The sequence below is a fragment of the Chrysemys picta genome, chromosome 23 (genome assembly GCF_011386835.1).
Source record: "Chrysemys picta bellii isolate R12L10 chromosome 23, ASM1138683v2, whole genome shotgun sequence".
Taxonomy (NCBI): Eukaryota; Metazoa; Chordata; order Testudines; family Emydidae; genus Chrysemys; species Chrysemys picta.
The window spans coordinates 5,915,222-5,939,248 of NC_088813.1; the positions used below are offsets into that span (position 1 = coordinate 5,915,222).

At 49.0% G+C, this 24,027-nt stretch overlaps 1 long non-coding RNA gene across 1 annotated transcript in view; it reads left to right on the plus strand.

Annotated features, from left to right (window-relative positions):
- LOC122172728 (uncharacterized) overlaps positions 1-24,027 on the plus strand; it is an 85,546-nt gene that overhangs the window by 41,424 nt on the left and 20,095 nt on the right. The window contains exons 2-3 of the long non-coding RNA XR_010594596.1: positions 19,496-20,310; positions 21,215-21,298. This is a non-coding gene — a long non-coding RNA (uncharacterized LOC122172728). The remainder of the gene's footprint in view (positions 1-19,495; positions 20,311-21,214; positions 21,299-24,027) is intronic.

Here is a 24,027-nt window from a genome sequence, read left to right on the forward strand (position 1 = left end):
ACTTCATACAAGTACTGTAGTGCGATCTCTTTATCATGAAAGTTGAACTTACAAATGTAGAATTATTCACAAAAATAACTACATTCAAAAATAAAACAATGTCAAACTTTAGCGCCTACAAATCCACTCAGTCCTACTTCTTGTTCAGCCAATTGCTCAGACAAAAAAGTTTGCTTACATTTGCAGAAGACAATGCTGCCCGCTTCTTGTTTACAATGCCACCTGAAAGTAAGAACAGTCATTCTCATGGCAGTTTTGTAGCCGGTGTTGCAAGATATTTATGTGCCAGATGCGCTAAAAATTCATATGTCCCTTCATGCTTCAACCGCCATTCCAGAGGACATGCGCCCATGCTGCTCAATAACGATCCAAAGCAGTGCAGACTGATGCATGTTTATTTTAATCATCTGAGTCAGATGCCACCAGCAGAAGGTTGATTTTCTTTTTTTGGTGGTTCGGGTTCTGTAGTTTCTTCATTGGAGTGTTGCTCTTTTAAGACTTCTGAAAGCATGCTCCACACCTCATCCCTCTCAGATTTTGGAAGGAACTTCAGATTCTTAAACCTGGGGTTAAGTGCTGTAGCTATGTTTAGAAATCTCACATTAGTACCTTCTGTGTATTTTGTCAGATCTGTAGTGAAAGTGTTCTTAAAACGAACAACATGCTGGGTCATCATCCGAGACTGCTATAACATGAAATCTATGGGAGAATGTGGGTAAAACACAGAGCAGGAGACATGCAATTCTCCCCCAAGGAGAATTTAATTAACGCATTTTTTTTAACAAGTGTCATCAGCATGAAAGCATGTCCTCTGGAATGGTGGCCAAAGCGTGAAGGGGATATGAATGTTTAGCTCATCTGGCACGTAAATACCTTGCAATGACAGCTGCAAAAGTGCCATCCGAACGTCTGTTCTCACTTTCAGGTGACATTGTGAATAATAAGCAGGCAGCATTATCTCCCGTAAATGCAAACAAATTTGTTTGTCTTAATGTTTGTCAGAAAAAGAAGTAGGACTGAGTGGACTTATAGGCTCTAAAGTTTTATGGATGCTCCCCGACTCATGTAAGCATTCCATTCCGGATTGCCTTGCGTAACTCAAATTTTGCATAAGTCGGAAACGTATACCGGCAATTACGCAAAAACAAACAAACAACCCTCCTATTTCTAGCGGATTTGCATAAATTGGGTTTGCGTAATCTGGGGGACGTCTGTACATTGTTTTGTTTTTTACTTACATTTTTTACTTACACTTTCATGATAAAGAGATTGTACTACTGTACTTGTATGAGGTGACGAACAATACTATTTCTTTTATCATTTTTACAGTGCAAATATTTGTAATAAAAATAATATAAAGTGGGCACTGTGCACTTTGTATTCTGTGTTGTAACTGAAATCAATATGTTTGAAAATGTAGAGAAACATCCAAAATATGTAATAAATTTCAATTGGTATTCTATTGCTTAACAGTGTGATTAAAATTGCGATTATTTTTTAAATTGCGATTAATTGTTTTGAATTAATTGTGTGAGTTAACGGCGATTAATCCACAGCCCTTATAGGAAGGATGGTCTCATGGTTTGGGCACTAGCCTAGGAGGGCAAGGCACAGGCACTTGTGGGGCACGATTCTGATCTACTTATCTACATTCATTACCATGTTGTCTGAGCTACTTCCCACCAGTATGCTTAAGCCCGGCCCTGGAGAGACCATCTCTGGGAATGGAAGGAGAGTTTGGTCTCTCTGGCCATTTGTTCCTTAACCAACTCATCTCACGCTGACCACTGAAGAGTTACCCATTGTCAACAACATTCAACGCTCGTTTGGGCTGGATTAAATGAAAGACTCATATGAAAGATTTAATAACCCATCCTTGGAACTATCCAGTCTCTATTGCCCGGAAGCAATTGCTGGAGAAAAGGCATATGACCCAATGTGACTCTCTCTCTTCTGAGACTGTAGCCATTCCCCTCCCTGAGAAAAAAAAAAGTGGGGGGTGCCTTACTCTCTGGGGCCAGTCCCATGTGACCCCAATCCCTGCGGTCACAGAGATCTCTTGGTCATGGGGGCAGATGGCCTGGCCTGGCTGATGAATTGAGAAGCATCACATTCTTGGTTATATCACAAGTATTAGCTATTTCTTTGATTAAGGGCCATATCTGGAAGCAGAAATTGTACCTGAAGGACTATTCCATCAAGAAGATGCATTAATGCACCAGAGCAATTTTTTTTTGCAAGACCAGCACAAGCTATTCATTGTCCTTTAGCCCGGCTTGTTGTAATTTAACCGGAGTCCATATTTTAATGTGTTTCAGAAACACTGACCAGCAATATTAACCCTGCTCTTTTAATGACTGGCTAAAGGAGGCATACTTTTAAAATATTTATTTAAAAAAAAAAGGCTTGGAAGGAAAAAACTAGTTATCATAGATTCAGGTGAGCTGAAACTAGATCAGTCTCATCCCCTCTCAGTCTCTTGAGGCATGGAGTCAAATATCAGAGGGGTAGCCGGATAGTCATGGAGTTAGTTTGCCACTCTGGGAAAGTATGTCTTTAAAAAAAAGGTTAGGGAGAAATGTAACTTTCATGTTCGTGTACAATTCCTGGAGTTTCACAGATGTTAAGGTCAGAAAGGACCACTGGGATCATCTTGTCTGACCTCCTACATAGCACAAGCCAGAGACCTGCGTCCGTGACTGCTGCATCCAGCCCATAGGCTGTGGTTGAACCAGAGAACAGCTTGTAGAAAACATGCCATCTGGATTTAAAGACTCCCAACTGATAACAAATTGAGCTGGGTGAGATTTTTCAGACAAAACTTCCCACTCCCTCAAAACATGCCTATTTGGGTCGACTGAAACAAGAAAATAAAAAAGACAAATTGGAAAAAACAGACATGGTTCGTGTTGACATTTTCAAAATGAAACGCGTTGCTTTTTCAATCTGAAACTTTTTCATTTTGAATTTTATAACCATTTTATTCAAAAAAGAGGAGGGGGCTAAAAATCCTCAAAACCAAAATGGAACATTTCATGTGGGGTTGAATGAAATGTTGCCTTTGACTCCAAACAAAACATCTCCCGATTTTTCAGTTTGGCCACCGCACAGCCCTACTCATCAATCATCCCTTGGTAAGCTGGTGCAATGGTTAACCATACCCACTGTTAAATATTTGTGCCTTCTTTCCGGTTTGAATTTATCTGGCTTTAATGTCCAGCCATCAGATCTTGTTCTGTCTTTGTCTGCTAGATTAACAATGTGTGAGCTCAGTTTTCTAGTTGGGGCGGCAATGTCATGCCTAGACACTCTGATCAGTACAGGGGGCCTATGCATTGATTTTTTTCAGACACTAAGAACAAAACATGCTGTCTCTTAAATAACTTTTATTTTAGATTCTGGGTTACTGCGAAAAGAATGAATCAAAGTAAAGTCTGAATAAATGAGCGCAGTGTGTGTATTTCTCTGGAACAGACTGAAGGACAAAGTGGCTGCTGGGTTTTACAGAGATTTTAGGAATTTAAAGGCACAGTGCACAGAAAACAAAACACATCACAGTTCATAGTAGCTGCCTAGATCGCAGTAGGAGGTGAGTGACTGGAGTAGGAATCATGGAATTTGCTATGTCAGATCAGATTATTGGTATTTCCATTTGAAAACTGGACACCACTATTAGCCAATTCCTGGTACTTCAGAGAAGCGTGATAGCTTCCCATAATGCTCCTGTGCAGTTGTATAATGCAGAATGTATACAAGTTGTACCTCACCCAAGTGACAATAAATATAGGGAGTAAGGTATGAGATTTGGTTATCCCAATCTTAGCCCAGCCAGTTACAGACGAGGTTACTGGTCAGATATTTATCCAGCTGAGCTGTGAGACCCAGTCTTGACCATGGCCATGCAGGATGGACAATACGCCAAGCTGGCCAGGGGTGTGTATACTGCTTTTTTTAATTTGGGGGCTCTAAAGTTAAAAAACAGTAGCTGTTGAATATCACGTCAGTGAGTAATTTTGAACTACGAGTAAATTTGTCCATTTTTAATAAAGTGCGTGAAGTGAACTTCTTTTCCAAATTCAGGGTTTCCTTTATTTATTAATGCAACCCCTCCATTTTTGTTGAGGTGGGGGGAGGGGAGGAAAGTCTGCTCTCCCCATGCTCCCAGTTGACTACACCCCTAGTTCCCTTGTAGCAACTCCTGAACTGTCCCAAAAAGGAAGGTGACTGTTCTAAGACCTGTACTCTACTGATCTGGACAGAAGGACCCAGGCAAAAAGGAAGACATGGATAGGATGACAAATGGTTCTTGCATTTAATAAGCAGGTTATTCTTATTTAAAGTGCTGGTGTGCTCATGCTCTCTGGGGAGTTGCATTGTATGTAAGAGAGGAGTATGACTGCTCAGAGCTCCGGTATGAAACTGCAGAAAAACCTGAGAGTCTCTGGATAAAGTTGAGAAGTGTGAGCAACAAGGGTGATGTCGTGGTGGGAGTCTGCTATAGACCACCAGACCAGGGGGATGAGGTGGACGAGGCTTTCTTCTGGCAACTAACAGAAGTTACTAGATCACAGGCCCTGGTTCTCATGGGAGACTTTAATCACCCTGATATCTGCTGGGAGAGCAATACAGCGGTGCACAGACAATCCAGGAAGTTTTTGGAAAGTGTAGGGGACAATTTCCTGGTGCAAGTGCTGGAGGAACCAACTGGGGGCAGAGCTTTTCTTGACCTGCTGCTCACAAACAGGGAAGAATTAGTAGGGGAAGCAAAAGTGGATGGAAACCTGGGAGGCAGTGACCATGAGATGGTCGAGTTCAGGATCCTGACGCAAGGAAGAAAGGAGAACAGCAGAATACGGACCCTGGACTTCAGAAAAGCAGACTTTGACTCCCTCGGGGAACTGATGGGCAGGATCCCCTGGGAGAATAACATGAGTGGGAAAGGAGTCCAGGAGAGCTGGCTGTATTTTAAAGAATCCTTATTGAGGTTGCAGGAACAAACCATCCCGATGTGTAGAAAGAATAGTAAATATGGCAGGCGACCAGCTTCGCTTAACAGTGAAATTCTTGCTGACCTTAAACGCAAAAAAGAAGCTTACAAGAAGTGGAAGATTGGACAAATGACCAGGGAGGAGTATAAAAATATTTCTCAGGCATGCAGGAGTGAAATCAGGAAGGCCAAATCGCACTTGGAGTTGCAGTTAGCAAGAGATGTTAAGAGTAACAAGAAGGGTTTCTTCAGGTATGTTAGCAACAAGAAGAAAGTCAAGGAAAGTGTGGGCCCCTTACTGAATGAGGTAGGCAACCTAGTGACAGAGGATGTGGAAAAAGCTAATGTACTCAATGCTTTTTTTTGCCTCTGTCTTCACAAACAAGGTCAGCTCCCAGACTGCTGGACTGGGCAGCACAGTATGGAGAGGAGGTGACCAGCCCTCAGTGGAGAAAGAAGTGGTTCGGGACTATTTAGAAAAACTAGGTGAGCACAAATCCATGGGGCCGGATGCGCTGCATCCAAGGGTGCTAAAGGAGTTGGCGGATGTGATTGCGGAGCCATCATCTTTGAAAAACTCATGGCGATCGGGGGAGGTCCCGGCTGACTGGAAAAAGGCTAATGTAGTGCCCATCTTTAAAAAAGGGAAGGAGGAGGATCCGGGGAACTACAGGCTAGTCAGCCTCACCTCAGTCCCTGGAAAAATCATGGAGCAGGTCCTCAAGGAATCAATTATGAAACACTTAGAGGAGAGGAAAGTGATCAGGAACAGTCAGCATGGATTCACCAAGGGGAAGTCGTGCCTGACTAACCTAATTGCCTTCTATGATGAGATAACTGGCTCTGTGGATGAGGGGAAAGCAGTGGATGTGTTATTCCTTGACTTTAACAAAGCTTTTGATACGGTCTCCCACAGTATTCTTGCCGCCAAGTTAAAGAAGTATGGGCTGGATGAATGGACTGTAAGGTGGATAGAAAGCTGGCTAGATCATTGGGCTCAACGGGTAGTGATCAATGGCTCCCTGTCTAGTTGGCAGCCGGTTTCAAGCGGAGTGCCCTAAGGGTCGGTCCTGGGGCTGGTTTTGTTTAATATCTTTATTAATGATCTGGAAGATGGTGTGGACTGCACTCTCAGCAAGTTTGCAGATGACACTAAACTGGGAGGAGTGGTAGATACACTGGAGGGTAGGGATCAGATACAGAGGTACCTAGACAAATTAGAGGATTGGGCCAAAAAAAACCTGATGAGGTTCAACAAGGACAAGTGCAGAGTCCTGCACTTAGGACGGAAGAATCCCATGCACTGCTACAGACTAGGGACCGAATGGCTAGGTAGCAGTTCTGCAGAAAAGGACCTAGGGGTCACAGTGGACGAGAAGCTGGATATGAGTCAACAGTGTGCTCTTGTTGCCAAGAAGGCTAACGGCATTTTGGGCTGTATAAGTAGGGGCCTTGCCAGCAGATCAAGGAACGTGATCGTTCCCCTTTATTCGACATTGGTGAGGCCTCATCTGGAATACTGTGTCCAGTTTTGGGCCCCACACTACAAGAAGGATGTGGAAAAATTGGAAAGAGTCCAGCGGAGGGCAACAAAAATGATTAGGGGTCTGGAGCACATGACTTATGAGGAGAGGCTGAGGGAACTGGGATTGTTTAGTCTCCAGAAGAGAAGAATGAGAGGGGATTTGATAGCTGCTTTCAACTACCTGAAGGGGGGTTCCAAAGAGGATGGAGCTCAGCTGTTCTCAGTGGTGGCAGATGACAGAACAAGGAGCAATGGTCTCAAGTTGCAGTGGGGGAGATCTAGGTTGGATATTCGGAAACACTATTTCACTGGGAGGGTGGTGAAGCACTGGAATGGGTTACCTAGGGACAGGGCCGGCTCTAGGCACCAGCAAAACAAGCTGGTGCTTGGGGCGGCACATTTTTAGGGGCGGCATTCTGGCGTGGTCCATGCCGCCCCTAAAAATGTGCCCCGGCCGCCCTAACTCACCTCAGCTGCTGCCGCTCGCGCGCCGCTGCTCGCCCTCCCTCGCAGGCTCTCAAACCCAGGAGGGAGGGGGAGATCCCGAGCGGCCGCAGCGCGCGAAACAGCTGATTTGCGCTCCGCGGCCACTCAGGATCTCCCCCTCCCTCCCGGGTTTGAGAACCTGGGAGGAAGGGGGAGACCCCGAGTGGCCACGGCGCACGCGCTGCTTCTCTCTCTCCCTCTCTCCTACAGGCCAGGGCTTTATAAAGCAGCGCACAAGCGACCAGGGAGCTTTGCGAACAGGGGCTGCTAACAGGGAGTTTCACAAGGGAGTTTGGAAGGGGAGCAGGAAGGGGGCGAGGGTCCCTTGCCAGTTCCATCTGTTTTCTCTTGATTCCCCTTAATACCTATAAAGCAACTACATTCATAACTTTTTGCTTAAACAACCCTTTCAGCTGACAGGGGGCTGCAGACGGGAGTTTGACAGAGGGAGGCTTACGATGGTTAGGAAGACCCGCAACACCTGTGCCAGCACTACTACTGTCTCCTCCACCTGTGCCTGTAGCCAGACAGAGTGCCTAAGCATGGATGCCTCTACCCAGAACCTGGTGTGGTTTTGCAAAGACTGTAACTTGCAATTTCCACTTACTGATATCCAGGCTGGGGGGACCATCCAATGTGAGAGGTGCCTGCTGGTGGAATCTCTCAGGCAGCAGGTGGGAGAGCTACAGGAGGAGGTGGCTAGGTTGAGGAGCATCCGTATCCACGAGCAATTCCTCGACAGTGTCCATGTGGAGACAGCTGAGGTAGCTGTCCCAGTACACAGGACTGCTGATACACCACTGGTGGAGGAGGAGATGGCTCAGGGTGGACACTGGCAGCTGGTTACTTCTGGCAGCAGGCAGTGCTCCACCCCTGCTCCGAACCCTCCTGCCGTGGTTATACGTAACCGTTATGCTCTTCTCGATACAGGAAAGAAGGAATCACTCCCTACAGTAGAGGAGGAGAAGCCTCGTACCCCTAAGGCTGGAGAGTCTGCTGCCACCACTGCGAATAGGAAACGTAGGGTAGTGGTGGTCGGAGACTCTCTGCTGAGGGGGACGGAGGCGCCCATCTGTCGCCCTGACATTTCATCTCGGGAGGTATGCTGCCTGTCGGGGGCCCGTATCCGAGACGTTACGGAGGCATTGTCGAGGATTATCCAGCCCTCTGACTACTACCCCATGCTACTCATCCATGTGGGCACAAATGATACTGCGTGGTGTGACACTGAGCGGATCAAGAGTGACTACAGGGCTCTGGGAGTACGGGTGAAGGAGTTTGGAGCGCAGGTGGTATTCTCTTCAATTCTTCCTGTCAAAGGTAGGGGCCCGGGCAGAGACAGATGCATCATGGAGGTGAATGCCTGGCTGCGAAGATGGTGTTGCCAGGAGGGCTTTGGCTTCCTAGACCACGGGATGCTATTTGAGGAAGGACTGCTAGGCAGAGATGGCGTTCACCTTTCGAGGAGAGGAAAGACCCTATTCGGACACAGACTGGCTAACCTAGTGAGGAGGGCTTTAAACTAGGTTCGACGGGGACAGGTGAGCAAAGCCCACAGGTAAGTGGGGAACATGGAGTCCGGGGAGATGGGTCGGAAACAAGAGGGAGTGTGGGCTATACTGGCAGAGAGAAAGGAGAGTCAGGACAAAACTGGGAGGAAAGATCAAACCAGTATCTTAGATGCCTATATACAAATGCGAGAAGTATGGGGAATAAGCAGGAAGAACTGGAAGTGCTAATAAATAAATACAACTATGACATTGTTGGCATCACTGAAACTTGGTGGGATAATACACATGATTGGAATGTTGGTGTGGATGGGTACAGCTTGCTCAGGAAGGATAGACAGGGGAAAAAGGGAGGAGGTGTTGCCTTATATATTAAAAATGTACACACTTGGACGGAGGTAGAGATGGACATAGGAGACGGAAGTGTTGAGAGTCTCTGGGTTAGGCTTAAAGGGGCAAAAAACAAGGGAGATGTCATGCTAGGAGTCTACTACAGGCCACCTAACCAGGTGGAAGAGGTGGATGAGGCTTTTTTCAAGCAACTAACAAAATCATCCAAAGCCCAAGATTTGGTGGTGATAGGGGACTTCAACTATCCGGATATATGTTGGGAAAATAACACAGCGGGGCACAGACTATCCAACAAATTCTTGGACTGCATTGGAGACAACTTTTTATTTCAGAAGGTTGAAAAAGCTACTAGGGGGGAAGCTGTTCTAGACTTGATTTTAACAAATAGGGAGGAACTCGTTGAGAATGTGAAAGTAGAAGGCAGCCTGGGTGAAAGTGATCATGAAATCATAGAGTTTGCAATTCTAAGGAAGGGTAGAAGGGAGAACAGCAAAATAGAGACAATGGATTTCAGGAAGGCAGATTTTGGGAAGCTCCGAGAGCTGATAGGTAAGGTCCCATGGGAATCAAGACTGAGGGGAAAAACAACTGAGGAGAGTTGGCAGTTTTTCAAAGGGACACTATTAAGGGCCCAAAAGCAAGCTATTCCGCTGGTTAGGAAAGATAGAAAATGTGGCAAAAGACCACCTTGGCTTAACCACGAGATCTTGCACGATCTAAAAAATAAAAAGGAGTCATATAAAAAATGGAAACTAGGACAGATTACAAAGGGTGAATATAGGCAAACAACACAGGAATGCAGGGGCAAGATTAGAAAGGCAAAGGCACAAAATGAGCTCAAACTAGCAATGGGAATAAAGGGAAACAAGAAGACTTTTTATCAATACATTAGAAGCAAGAGGAAGACCAAAGACAGGGTAGGCCCACTGCTTAGTGAAGAGGGAGAAACAGTAACAGGAAACTTGGAAATGGCAGAGATGCTTAATGACTTCTTTGTTTCGGTCTTCACCGAGAAGTCTGAAGCAATGCCTAACATAGTGAATGCTAATGGGAAGGGGGTAGGTTTAGCGGATAAAATAAAAAAAGAACAAGTTAAAAATCACTTAGAAAAGTTAGATGCCTGCAAGTCACCCGGGCCTGATGAAATGCATCCTAGAATACTCAAGGAGCTAATAGAGGAGGTATCTGAGCCTCTAGCTATTATCTTTGGAAAGTCATGGGAGACGGGAGAGATTCCAGAAGACTGGAAAAGGGCAAATATAGTGCCCATCTATAAAAAGGGAAATAAAAACAACCCAGGAAACTACAGACCAGTTAGTTTAACTTCTGTGCCAGGGAAGATAATGGAGCAAGTAATTAAGGAAATCATCTGCAAACACTTGGAAGGTGGTAAGGTGATAGGGAACAGCCAGCATGGATTTGTGAAGAACAAATCATGTCAAACCAATCTGATAGCTTTCTTTGATAGAATAACGAGCCTTGTGGATAAGGGTGAAGCGGTGGATGTGGTATACCTAGACTTTAGTAAGGCATTTGATACGGTCTCGCATGATATTCTTATCGATAAACTAGGCAAATACAAATTAGATGGGGCTACTATAAGGTGGGTGCATAACTGGCTGGATAACCGTACTCAGAGAGTTGTTATTAATGGTTCCCAATCCTGCTGGAAAGGCGTAACGAGTGGGGTTCCGCAGGGGTCTGTTTTGGGACCGGCTCTGTTCAATATCTTCATCAACGACTTAGATATTGGCATAGAAAGTACGCTTATTAAGTTTGCGGATGATACCAAACTGGGAGGGATTGCAACTACTTTGGAGGACAGGGTCATAATTCAAAATGATCTGGACAAATTGGAGAAATGGTCTGAGTTAAACAGGATGAAGTTTAACAAAGACAAATGCAAAGTGCTCCACTTAGGAAGGAAAAATCAATTTCACACATACAGAATGGGAAAAGACTGTCTAGGAAGGAGTACGGCAGAAAGGGATCTAGGGGTTATAGTGGACCACAAGCTAAATATGAGTCAACAGTGTGATGCTGTTGCAAAAAAAGCAAACATGATTCTGGGATGCATTAGCAGGTGTGTTGTGAGCAAGACACGAGAAGTCATTCTTCCGCTCTACTCTGCTCTGGTTAGGCCTCAGCTGGAGTATTGTGTCCAGTTCTGGGCGCCGCATTTTAAAAAAGATGTGGAGAAATTGGAAAGGGTCCAAAGAAGAGCAACAAGAATGATTAAAGGTCTTGAGAACATGACCTATGAAGGAAGGCTGAAAGAACTGGGTTTGTTTAGTTTGGAGAAGAGAAGACTGAGAGGGGACATGATAGCAGTTTTCAGGTATCTAAAAGGGTGTCATGAGGAGGAGGGAGAGAACTTGTTCACCTTAGCCTCTAAGGATAGAACCAGAAACAATGGGTTTAAACTGCAGCAAGGGAGGTCTAGGTTGGACATTAGGAAAAAGTTCCTAACTGTCAGGGTGGTTAAACACTGGAACAAATTGCCTAGGGAGGTTGTGGAATCTCCGTCTCTGGAGATATTTAAGAGTAGGTTAGATAAATGTCTATCAGGGATGGTCTAGACAGTATTTGGTCCTGCCATGCGGGCAGGGGACTGGACTCGATGACCTCTCGAGGTCCCTTCCAGTCCTATAATCTATGATTCTATGATTCTATGATTCCTCCCTCCTAGGCTTGAGAGCCTGGGGAGAGGAGGCAGGGCTGGGGATTTGGGGAAGGGGCGGAGTTGAGGTGGGGCCGGGGGTGGGGTAAGAAAAAAACGGGGGGGGGGGGGGTGGCGGCCAAAATTGTTTTCGCTTGGGGCGGCAAAAATCCTAGAGCCGGCCCTGCCTAGGGAGGTGTTGGAATCTCCTTCCTTAGAGGTTTTTAAGGCCTGGCTTGACAAAGCCCTGGCTGGGATGATTTAGTTGGGAATTGGTCCTACTTTGAGCAGGGGGTTGGACTAGATGACCTCCTGAGGTCCCTTCCAACCCTGATATTCTATGATTCTATGAGTGGGATACACACTCCCCTGCACTGCAAATGGTTGTAACCCATCACACAGGCCTAGGAGGCACTGCAGTTGAGTGGACGGGAGGGTCTGGGCTAGGAATCAGGAGAGCTGGGCCTGTCATTGCCTCGCTGATTGATTTTGGAAAAGTCACTTCCTCTCTCTGTGCCTGTTTCCCCTTCTACCCTTTGTCTGTCTTGTCTCTCTAGACTAGGGTTACCATATCTCATAAATAAAAAAAGAGGACCCTCCACGGGCCATGGCCCCGCCCATTTCCCCACCCCTAGCCCCGCCCCAACGCCGCCCCTTCCCCCACCCTAACTCCGCCCCCTCCTCCCTCCCACTCCCAGCCAGGGGGAAAGGGCTGCCCCAGTGCTACCAGCTTCACGGTTTGCCGGGCAGCCCCCAGACCCTGCGCCCCCGGCCGGCGCTTCCCCAGCGCAGCTGGAGCCCCAGCGCGCAGGGTCTGGAGGCTGCCCAGCAAACCGTGAAGCTGGTAGCGCTCGGGCTTTGGGCAGCCCCTATGCCTCCGGACCCTGCGCCCCCAGCCGGGCACTTCCCCTCCGGGGCTCCGGCGGCTCTGCGTAACTTACACTGTATAAGTTACACAGAGCCGAAGAGGAGCAGAGCCCCCGCAGCTGGAGGCTCTGCTCCTCTTAGGCTCTAAGAGCCGGGCTGCCCCAGCGCTACCGGCTTCGGGCAGCCCCCGTGCCTCCGGACCCTGCGCCGCCGGAGCCCGGGAGGGGAAGTGCCCGGCTGGCGGCGCAGGGTCCGGAGGCAAGGGGGCTGCCTGAAGCCGGTAGCTCTCGGGCAGCCCGGTTCTTAAACAGAGCCTCTGTGTCAGTTACACACAGCCCAGGGGGCTGGAGGCTTTGCTCCTCTTTGGCTCTGTGTAACTGACACTGGGTCAGTTACACAGAGCCCCGGGGGCTGGAGGCTCCAGCCGCCCCCGCTCTGTTTAAGAGCCGGGCTGCCCAAGCGCTACCGGCTTCGGGCAGCCCCCGTGCCTCCAGATCCTGCACCCCCAGCCGGGCACTTCCCGTCCCGGGCTCCGGCGGCGCAGGGTCTCCAGGCACGGGGCTGCCCGAAGCCGGTAGCGCTCGGGCAGCCCGGCTCTTAAACAGAGCGGGGGCGGCTGGAGCCTCCAGCCGCCGGGGCTGTGTGTAACTGACACAGTGTCAGTTACACAGAGCCACAGCCACTGGAGGCTCTGTTTAAGAACCGGGCTGCCCCAGAGCTACCGGCTTCGGGCAGCCCCGTGCCTGGAGACCCTGCGCCGCCGGAGCCCGGGACGGGAAGTGCCCGGCTGGGGGTGCAGGATCTGGAGGCACGGGGGCTGCCCGAAGCCGGTAGCGCTCGGGCAGCCCGGCTCTTAAACAGAGCGGGGGCGGCTGGAGCCTCCAGCCCCCGGGGCTCTGTGTAACTGACACAGTGTCAGTTACACAGAGCCGCAGCCACTGGAGGCTCTGTTTAAGAACCGGGCTGCCCGAGCGCTACCGGCTTCGGGCAGCCCCCTTGCCTCCAGACCCTGCGCCCCCAGCCGGGCACTTCCCCTCCCGGGCTCCGGCGGCGCAGGGTCTGGAGGCACGGGGCTGCCCGAAGCCGGTAGCGTTCAGGCAGCCCGGCTCTTAAACAGAGCCGCCATTTTCCCGGACATGTTCGGCTTTTTGGCAATTCCCCCTGGACGGGGGTTTGACTGCCGAAAAGCCGGACATGTCCGGGAAAAAGAGGACGTATGGTAACCCTACTCTAGACAGTACGCGCTTCTGGGCAGGGATGGCCTCTGTGTTCGTACAGCACCCAGTGCAGTGGGGCCCTGACCTTGCTTGGGGACATCTAGGTGCTACTGTTATAGTAACAATAATACATTATAAGGATGCAGAGACCTTCAGAAGTGGCAGGTGAATTTAGTGAGAGACAAGGGAAGCAGACTGAGCGTGAGTAGGTGGAGGAGGTCACATAAGGTTTCCAATTATGGTTGGACATATTCCTGGAGGTTCCTGGATGTATTGCTGGAGGTTTTATCACATGAAACACCTGGCTGTATTCATGGATCACAGGATGGATATAATCTGGGGGGAGGGATAGCTCAGTGGTTTGAGCATTGGCCTGCTAAACCCAGGGTTGTGAGTTCAATCCTTGAGGGGGCCATTTAGGGATCCGGGGAAAAAAATCTGTCTGGGGATGGGTCCTGCTTTGAGCAGAGGGTTGGACTAGATGACCTCCTGAGGTCTCTTCCAACCCTGATATTCTATCATTCTATGAACCTGCCAATGTGATGTGGCTGTTTGATGCGGTTCACAAACCCCTCACTAAGGGGAAAGGGTGGCAAAATACTGGGCCAGGAAACCTCTGTTCCTCACACAATGCCAAGCATGCTCGTAGGGAAAGGAGCAGTATAAACAGAGGTCCAGCATCCCTGGCCGGGGAGGAAAGAAGTCATTTCCTGGAGGAGCACTACCCTGAGCAGGAGGAGATGAAGCTCTTGTGGAGGAGGTCTGGGCTGTGAGTCTTTCTGTCCTGCTTCTTTGAGACATCAGGCCAGATGCAAGGAAAATCAAGTGCGGGGTCATGTGAGTCGGGGGGTTTGGAGCAAAGGACTAGAATCAACAGCAGCCATGCCCCAAACTGACACATTGGGTGGGGGTAGCCAGTAGCCCAGGGGAAACAAGAGGTGGGCCAAGCCTAGGCCAGTCTGTGTTGTCACATTTTCAGGGCCTTGGGCCAGGACCTGGTGGAGCAGGATGGCCTGTGTCCCCCTATCCATCCCGGATTCCTCCACGCCGAGCCCTGGGACAGGCAATACCAGGGGTTTATTTCCAAGGAAGCTGACCCAGATGAACCCTGCTTGGGGGTCCTGGACACATTGTATGAAAAGAGATGTAGGGGCAGCAGGCCCTGATCACTACTCCTGCTGACCAGACTGACAAACCCCATTACAGGCCATGAAAAAGGTTAATGCGATCCTAGGCTCAGGGGAGGTATTTCCAGTAGAGACAGGGAAGTGCTAGTACCGTTATACAAGGCGCTGGTGAGCCCTCATCTGGAATACTGTCTACAGTTCTGGGCTCCCATGTTTAAAAGAGATTAATTCAAACTGGAACAGGTGCAGAGAAGGGCTACTAGGATGATCAGAGGAATGGAAAACCTACCTTACGAGAGGAGACTTTAGGAGCTTGGTTTGTTTAGCCGAGCCAAAGGAAGGATGAGGGGAGATATGACGACTCTCTATAAATACATCAGAGAGATAAACACAGGGACGGGGGGAAGTTATTTAAGTTAAGGTCCTATGTTTGCACAAGAACAAATAGATATGAACTAGCATAGGCATCAACTTTCCCTGGCGCCGGTAGGTGCTCATGCCCCCCGGCCCAGCCCCGACTCCACCCTTTCCCCGCCCCTGCCCTGCCCCCATTCCAACCCCTTCCCCAAAGTCCCTGCCTCGGCCCCACCTCTTCCCCGAGCGGGTCGCGTTCCCCTTCGTCCCCCTTCCCTCCCAGCGCTTGCTGGGCAAATCAGCTGTTTCACGGTGCAAGCGCTGGGAGCCAGGGAAAAAAAGCGGGCACACGGTGCGCCCAGGGGAGGAGGCAGAGGCAGAGCAGAGGTGGAGGTGAACTGGGATGGTGGGGTGGGGCGGGAGCCGCCGGTGGGTGCTAAGCACCCACCAATTTTTCCCCATGGGTGCTCCAGCCCGGAGCACCCACGGAGTTGGCACCTATGTGAACTAGTGATCAATAAGTTTAGTCTTGAAATTCTATGAAGATTGCTAACCATTGGAGGAGTGAAGTCTTCGAACACCTTTCCAATGGGAGTAGTGGGGGGGGGGGGGAAACCCTAACTTGTTTTAAGATTGAGCTTGTTAAATGTACAGAGTTGATGTTATAATGAGATTGCCTACAATGGCAAATGACCAGTCTGCACCGGCTATTAGCAAATATTTCCAGTGGCCCCTGATGGGACACTACATGGGGTGGGCTCTGAGTTACTACAGTGAATTCTTTCCCTGGGGTCTGGATGGTGGGTCTCACCCACATGCTCAGGATCCAACTGATTTGGGGTTGTGAAGGAATTTCCCACCGGGTCAGATTGGCAGAGACCTTGGGGGGTTATTACCTTCCTCTGCGGTGCAGGGCACGGGTCACTTGTTTTTTGAACTAAGGGAAATGGTGGATTCTCTGTAACATGAAGTCTTTAAATCAAGATTTGAAGGGAAATTTGGGAAATCCTCGGTAGTGAGAGATGTCTGCGAGGTGTGATCTTCGGTCTTAGGAGATGGATTTATCTCTGCCTGCTTTGTCACAGCAAATTGCAAACCTGATGAGGTGCCGATCAAAGTTTCCAACCCCTGGTGCTCAAGTAGGCAAAGCAAATCAGCTCACCTCTGCTCCAAAATATTCATAATTCTGTAGTGTCAGCATTAATAAGGGTGAGAATCTGTGAAACCAGCTCCTGTGACATCTATATCTATGTAATGGAGAGAGGTAATACACTCACCACATATCATAAATCCAACCTGGGAATCAGCGTCAACCTCTGAATGCGCGGTGAATGCAAATATGCAGATTATGTGTCTGTATGGTAATAAAAGGGCTAAAATGTCGATGTATCAACACATCACTCTTAATTTACATTGCTGGCATTATTTGGGACGAGGGTGCTATTGAGGTGAGATTGGGGATGTCTGCCTGGATTTATGGAACAGCTGCTGAGGTGGGAATCTTCTCTGGTTGTTGTGGACTGAACAATCAACACCAGCTTTGTCTGAAACTGGTGCATCCAAATGCAGAGAAACGTTGGGGTCTTGGCATTACTGAGTGCTCAGAATACGTCTCTCAAACTACCTGAATTCTACAGGGGAATTCAGTCCTTCTCTTTATGCAGCCTGGGTGGGACCAGACCTGGAATACTGCATTGCTTTCTGGGCATTGGGTATCACACCGATATTGACAGACTGGAGAGTACTAAGAGGGGAACAAAAAAAATTCAAGGGCTGGGGAGAGGGGGAAAAAAGCTCAAAATTGTGCCAGAAATTCTCTCTCTATGGCTCCCAGCATCACTGCTTGTCACAATCTTTAATGTATTTACCCTCACACACCCCTGTGAGGTTCGCTCTTGGGACTGAGAGGGACCAGACATCAATCCAGGCTCTCCAAATCTTTCTGAACAAGTCTCTCATATTTCCAACTTGTAAGTAAACAGCCAGGCAAGGCGTGTTAGTTTTTATCTTTGTTTTCTCAACTTGTAAATGTACCTTTTTGCTAGAGTGTTTATCTCTGTTTGCTGTAACTTTGAACCTAAGGCTAGAGGGGATTCCTCTGGGCTCTTTAAGTTTGATTACCTTGTAAAGTTATTTTCCATCCTGATTTTACAGAGATGATTTTTACCTTTTTCTTTAATTAAAAGCCTTCTTTTTAAGAACCTGATTGATTTTTCCTTGTTTTTAAGATCCAAGGGGGTTGGATCTTGATCCACCAGGAGTTGGTGGGAGAAAGGAGGGGGATCCCCTTTGCCCAGACGGGGACCAGAGGCACAGACAAGCTGAGTCACTTGTCCGTGATCACAGAGAAAGTCTGTAGGTGAGGAAGGAACTGAACCCATGTGTTCCACAACCCAGCCTAGCATCCTCATCGCTGAGCCATCCAGCCTCTGATGTCTTCTTCTTCCCTCTGTGGCCCATCGGCACTGCTATAGCATTGAACGGGGCTGTCAGCTGGGGGAGAATTCTCCCGGCTCTGGCATTTTGTCTCACAGACATAAGCTTCCCCATAAAAGTTCCTTGGGGGAGGAAGGGCTAGGGGCAAAAGTAGGGGAATGAGGAGTCCCTGTAGCAGGCACTTGTGTCCCATAGGCATCTTTGAGCAGGACAGGGAGAAGAAGGCTGTAAAATCGAGCAGTTCCTGGATGAAATCAGTGGAGTCACACCAGCATAAAAGCTGGAGTGTCACGGTCATGAGTCAGGCCCGTGGCCGGTAATTCTGCATGGTGCCATCAGGTTCACGAATGGTTCTGCGTAAATCAGTAGAGGGTGAGACTGGAAAGATGAAATGCAGCTCGGAAAGTGCACTGGGAAACCCCTCCCTGCGCCTGGTTACACAGCGTGTGACTCACTGTAACTCTGTCGCTTAGGGGTTCGATTGCTGAGACGGTGATAGCGGTACAAGCCCTAGTGTTTGCACCTGGACCCGAGTTACTGCGGCCCCACCAGTGCGCGTTGTATCACTGTAACGATAGCAGTAGGGATAAAACGATACAGTTTTTGTGTGTAGACAAGACCTTGACTGTTAGAGAGTGGAGGATGGGGAAAGTGACCCTGATGAGAAGGTATTGCTCTGGCAGGGGGCGGGAGGGCTCACAGTTCCCCTTTCAGTGATCTGGGAGAGCTGAGAAAGGCTTAACCGTTGCTGACCTGCTTGTTCAATATTAGTGTACAAGCCGGCCATTTCTTTCCTGTCATGGTTATTGGGCAAGCTGCACCTTAGCCCCTGTTCTCCCCCTGGAGTGCACCCCTCAGTCAGGGCCGGCTCTAGGCACCAGCAAAACAAGCTGGTGCTTGGGGCGGCACATTTTTAGGGGCGGCATGGCCGGCGCCAGAATGCCGCCCCTGCCGCCCCTAAAAATGTGCCCCGGCCTCCCTAGCTCACCTCTGCTGCTGCCGCCGCTTGCACGCCGCTGCTCCCCCTCCCTCCCAGGCTCTCAAACCTGGGAGGGAGGGGGAGATCCCGAGCGGCTGCGGCGGGCGAAACAGCTGATTCGCCCGCCGCTGCTCCCCCTCCCTCCCAGGCTCTCAAACCTGGAAGGGAGGGGGAGATCCCGAGCGGCCGCGGCGCGCGAAACAGCTGATTCACGCGCCGCTGCTCCCCCTCCCTCCCAGGCTTGAGAGCCTGGGGGGAGGAGGCAGGGCTGGGGATTTGGGGAAGGGGCAGAGCTGAGGCGGGGCTGGGGGATGGGGTAAGAAAAAAACAGGGGGAGGGGGTGGTCAAAATTGATTTTGCTTGGGGCGGCAAAAATCCTAGAGCTGGCCCTGCCCTCAGTTGAGAGGCCTGGCTTCCTGCACCCCTCTCTGGCAGTCCATCTTCTCTTAGACTAGTTCTACGGGCTGCAGCACATCCCCTACCTCCCCTCCCTTCCCCTCCCATTTCCTGAACTGTATTAACCCAACAGGCCCAACTGAGTTTGGTACCTACGAGCCTTTTCCTCCGGCCGATTGCTGACTCCACAACAGAGTCTTCAAAACAAAGTGTTGTTTATTCGTTCACCCAAAGGCACAAACCACACAGAGCAAAGGGTGAAAACAACAGGACCCATACACCTATTTACCCTTGTTTATGATGCCTTAAACTTCCCTTGCAAGGATTTGTAAGTTCCCTTCAGTCCAGCTCAATTCGGCCTCTGGCTGGGAGAGGCAGACTCCCCTGTTAGCAGTATGTTCTCTCGGTCTCTGTGCATCCCAGTCAGTTGGGGTGGCTCCCAACCCCCCTCCTCGCCCGTCTTCTTTAGACCCGTACTTTTAAGATTGCAGGGTTCCCTTTGATCCTGAGTTTTTGGTCTGGGAAGAATACCCTTGGCTGGACTAGCTGGAAGCAGGCAAAAAGTATTTCCCCAATTAATGGTTTCCCCATTGTTTCCTCAAGGGCTCGCTGTGATGCTGGTAAACCAAGTGGGTCAGCCCTGGCCAAGGCTGTAGGCGTTAGCTAAGACCTGACAAACTCATCACTGGAAAACAAACCAGCTCACCGGTACGTTAGTGTTCTTCAAAATAGGCATTGGTCTTATAAGACTGTATTCAGTGTTTAGCCTCTATAACATTAAATTAAATTAAATTAAATTAATAGAGATGTCCTATCTCCTAGAACTGGAAGGGACCTTGAAAGGTCATTGAGTCCAGACCCCTGCCTTCACTAGCAGGACCAAGTACTGATTTCACCCTAGATCCCTAAGTGGCTCCCTCAAGGATTGAACTCACAACCCTGGGTTTAGCAGCCCAATGCTCAAACCACTGAGCTATCCCTCCCCCCGCAAATGCTTGTAAGTTGCTGCGTGTTGTGATGAAGTGGGGGATGTTCTTGTTTTTTCCTTGTTTTTCCAATGGTTTGCATGCAGAGGGGGTGGGACTCAGTTTCCCTGGGTGTTACTGGTTTAACGAGGTGAGGGGAGAGGGAGTTTGTTCTTACAGAGGACCGGAGAGGGAACTTGGGACCCCAGCCGGTGGCCTGGAGGACGGATACCCCAGCGACTGGTGTCCGGCCGACCTGGTGGCCCGGAGGCCCAGCTCAGGAGTTGCAGCCGGTTCTGGCTAGTGGGAGGACAATGGGCTGTAAAGAGAGAACCCCGGTGACCGGACCAGGTGATTCCAGCCAGAGGGGGCCAGAGGACAGAAGAGAGGAGAGGAGGCCCAGATGACCCTGTTTACGACCTTGTTTACCTGGAGAGAAGACAATGGACAGAGGTGGGGCTTGGGGCCGGTGATATCAGATGCCCAGCTGGGAAGCAGGGGGGCTCTGGGCTGTAGAGGGGGAGCAGGCAAAGCCCACCTGGATGCAGAAAGACTGGGATGTGCTGGGCTGAGGGAGGCCAGGCCTGAGGCCCTGAGAGTTTCCTGTCCTGTGTTCAACGCTCAATAAACCCTCCTGTTTTACGCTGGCTGAGAGTCACTTCAGTCTAGAGAACAGGGTTGCATCATCCCCTTCGGGGGGTTGGAGGCCCCGGGAGTCCAGAGCGAGGTGACTCCCTGAGGGCTCAGAGAGGTGCGGCTCCAGGAGGTGGAGGGGCCTGACCCCGGGAGAGAGTGGACCCCTGAGAAGGGCTGTCTCACTGAAAGGGGCACCCCCCCACGGACCGCATGGGGCCAAGAGTGGGCACTATCTGTGCGTCTGTGACACATGTATTAATCTCACTTGTAATGTCTGTATTCCAGGCTATGAGGAAATATGTACATTTTGCTTCATAACGTTGAAAATGTTTGCTCTGAACTTGTGAACCCAGGCACGGAAATCGTCCCTCCCACCCATTCAGGAGGCCTACCAAGATTAAAAGGGCCACTAAGGATCATCACAATTCAAAGGATTGGTGAAGGGCCCTATCACACATTGGAAATGTTCCGTGCAAGGGCTGGAAGGCTAAATGCAAAAGATAAAACAGGGTCACAAGAAAATTTTCCATTTCTTTCCCATTTGAACCCTCACAGGGCCAGAGATGCTAAACTAAGGCAGAGATCCCCATGGGTTACCCCGGTCTGCCCTGACAGATTACTACATCTCCGTCATCTTTAGGAACCATAGATTGTAACTCATTTGTGTGTATATACTTGCTTGCTTTAACTTGTAAATAACTCTTTTATTTCTTTTTCCTAGTTCATACACCATTAATTATTTTATTAGAGGATTGGTTACAGGCGTTGTCTTTGGTGTGAGATCTGAGATACAAATTGATCTGAGGTATGTGACTGGTTCCTTGGGACTGGAAGTAACTTTAATATTTTGTGATTTTTGGTGTAAGTGCCTGGGTGACATGATAGACAGGCGAGCCAAGGGACTGACTGTCTGTGACTTCATGGTAAGACTGTTCTCGTGATCCAGGAGTTCACATTTGTTACTGGTTTGGTGAAATCTGATTATAGAAACACACCACACAGGGTGTCTGCCCTGTCCTCGCTTACAGACAGCCCCCCAACCTGAAGCAAATACTCACCAGCAGCCACACACCACACAACAAAAACACTATCCCAGGAACCTATCCTTGCAACAAAGCCCGATACCAACTCTGTCCACGTATTTATTCAAATGACACCATCATAGGACCTAATCACATTAGCCACGCCATCAGGGGCTCGTTCACCTGCACATCTACCAATGTGATATGTGCCATCATGTGCCAGCAATGCCCCTTTGCCATGTACATTGGCCAAACCGGACAGGCTCTATGCAAAAGAATAAAAGGACACAAATCTGACATCAGGAATCATAACATTCAAAAACCAGTAGGAGAACACTTCAACCTCCCTGGTCACTCAATTACACACTTAAAGGTAGCAATTTTGCAACAGAAAAACTTAAAAAACAGACTCCAACCCGAAACTGCTGAGCTTGAATTAATATGCAAACTAGATACCATTAACGTGGGTTTTAATAGAGACTGGGAGTGGCTGGGTCATTACACAAATTGAATCTATTTCTCCATGTTAAGTATCCTCACACCTTCTTGTCAACTGTCTGGAATGGGCCATCTTGATTATCACTACAAAAGTTTTTTTTCTCCTGCTGATAATTGCTCATCTTAGTTAATTAGCCTCTTACAGTTGGTATGGCGACTTCCACCTTTTCATGTTCTCTGTATGTATGTATATTTCTTACTATATGTTCCATTCTATGCATCCGATGAAGTGGGCTGTAGTCCACGAAAGCTTATGCTCTAATAAATTGGTTAGTCTCTAAGGTGCCACAAGTCCTCCTGTTCTTTTTGCGGCTACAGACTAACACGACTGCTACTCTGAAACCTGCCCTGTTTTTGACAGTCTGCCCTGAGGTTGGCAGTCAGGGTCGTGAGCCACTCCAGCCAGCGTGACACTTTCCATATATGTAATCAAAGCGCCACAACTCTGCCATTGTTTCATTTCCTGTCGGTTCCTCCTTCACAGTCTCCTCTGATTTAAGTCTCTGCATTCAGGGTAATATCACACAGGTAACCAGAGGGACATCTGATATTTATCTACTACTCATCACCTCCTCATTCTCCCCTCATTCCATGAGATCTCTTCGTCTCCCGTATGCCTGGTGGTTCATGGTTGCACAGGATGTTTGTTTGTTCACGTAAATAGCCCATGACAAATAAAGAGCAAAGAATCCAGCACAGTTGAGCCCAGAGGGCCTAGTCCTGCTCTGGCCCGTGTGGGTGCACAGGGAGAAGAGGTCTTTGGAAACTTTCTGACTCTCTGGCCCCCAGTTGAGCAGCAGGGCAGGATCGCTACCGAGGGCTAGGCTGTGGGTGGGAAACTGGCTTGATGCTGGCTTGAGCAGCCTCACGAGGGCATGGCCTACTGGTTATATGTGGCCATGTCTGCAGCACATGTTCTATGATCTGCAGCACAGGCTAACCAAGATTGCAGGTCCTTCCAACTCAGAGTGCCAGCTCCCACCTCACACTGAGTCACCCTGCCCCGTGACAACACGACTCCTCTCTTTGGAGTGGCTTCAGCTGGACTCAATTGTCAGATCATGGAAATGGTCAGCATTGGCCAATATCATATCCATGGCTACCTAGGGCTTCTTGATGGTCACTATGCTGCCCTCCATCTCCACCCAGAACTTCGTGGTGACATCGAACTTCACAGAGAACTCAGATGCTCCGACTTAGAAAGCACAGGCCCTGTCACTAGAACTAAATGAGAATCCCTATTAACTCTTAGCAGTATAGGGTCTAGGACACATTTTAGCAGTTCTGACTCTATCCAGTGCTGAGCATTGTTCTCACCCACACACGTGCTGTATGTTAACGTGTTACCCTGCATGCAAAGTCAAAAAGTTACAGAATAATAATTACAGAACCACGTGTGCTCTGAAGGGAAAAAAAGGCACTAAACTCTAATGTCATTTTATTGAATAAAATGATGTAATCACCCATCTGGAAGTTAAATTTATACCTGCCAACCTTAGTCATAAATGTCTACAGAAATATGCATTTTGCAAATCAATTAGCAAAGCTCAGAGGAGAGAAATACTTGTGTCATCTCGGAAGGCTATTCTCCTTTTGAACAGTCAAGGTTAGTAAGTAGGATACAATTTACTGGTGCTCTGGCTAATATATTCTGCTTGTGACCCTTGCCCTGCATTCTTTCTGACATGGTTGTCAGCATCTAGTGTCTGAGGTTATGTCTACACTACAGAGACTATACCGCTACGGCTAAATTGGCGCAGCCTCCCCACTCCCTCCCCTGCCTCCTGAACGCCGCAAACTAGCTAATTGCCATGGGCAGGAGGCGGGGGGAACAGGGGAAAGGCGCTGATCTGCGGGGTCTGGTGGCGGGTGGAAGGCGCTGGGGGTGGGGCGTAGGAGAGCAGATAGGGGGGCTGCCAGCCGTGGACAAAGCAAGCGGCCAAATGACGTTATAGGGGAGCATTGCACAACTTTAAACGAGCATGTTCTGTAATGGAACAGGGACTTAACATTG